The 637-nt window shown below is 33.0% G+C and overlaps 1 protein-coding gene across 1 annotated transcript in view; it reads right to left on the bottom strand.

Annotated features, from left to right (window-relative positions):
• The window catches only part of LOC104712573, a 5,448-nt gene extending 4,925 nt beyond the window's left edge, over positions 1 to 523 (bottom strand). The window contains exon 1 of the mRNA XM_010429501.2: positions 23 to 523. The gene's annotated coding sequence lies outside the window, so the exon portion shown is untranslated. The remainder of the gene's footprint in view (positions 1 to 22) is intronic.

Raw genomic sequence — 637 nt, 5'->3', positions numbered from 1 at the left:
GGGGGGGGGGGGGGGGGGGGGGGGGGGGGAAGAATTGATATGACACGAGAATCAATAAAACTCAAAAAGCTTAATCAATCTCTCTCTCTCTCTCTATATATATATATCTTTAAAGAACACAACTAATTTTCTAAAAAAAGGGGTTTTTTTTGAAAATTCAGAAGGAAATTTAAAGTCTTTCTTTCTCCAAAGTTAAGATCAATAATAATGTTTGTGCTTACTTGCTACCAAACTTGAGCTGGAAGGTTTTTAAGAATCATTAATTAAAAAAAAAGTTTAGGAAATGATTATTAATTTTCTCGCGTTTTCCTTGGCTTTCCCGGGAATCTTTTAAGGGAAAGACAAAAGAATAATTTGATGATGAGAATTTGAAAATCAAGAAAAAAATAGGAGGGGAAGAAGATGATCAAATTTATTTAAAAAAGAAAAACACGATCGAAGCAAAACAAAAGATCAAATTTTGGTAGTTTTTGATTTTGATGATAAACTATGTAAGGAGCGCGTACGTAAGCGCGTGATAGTATTATTAGACTGTACGGGTGAGAGAGCGGACCAGGTCTCGTTGACTCAGGCGGTATAAGGAGACTACCAAATTATTAAAAACCTTTTAATCTTTTTTTTTTTTTTTTTTTTTTTT

The sequence above is a fragment of the Camelina sativa genome, chromosome 2 (genome assembly GCF_000633955.1).
Source record: "Camelina sativa cultivar DH55 chromosome 2, Cs, whole genome shotgun sequence".
NCBI classification, from domain to species: Eukaryota; Viridiplantae; Streptophyta; class Magnoliopsida; order Brassicales; family Brassicaceae; genus Camelina; species Camelina sativa.
Note: the sequence above shows the minus strand (reverse complement) of the source record. Positions and strands in the feature narration are given on the sequence as shown.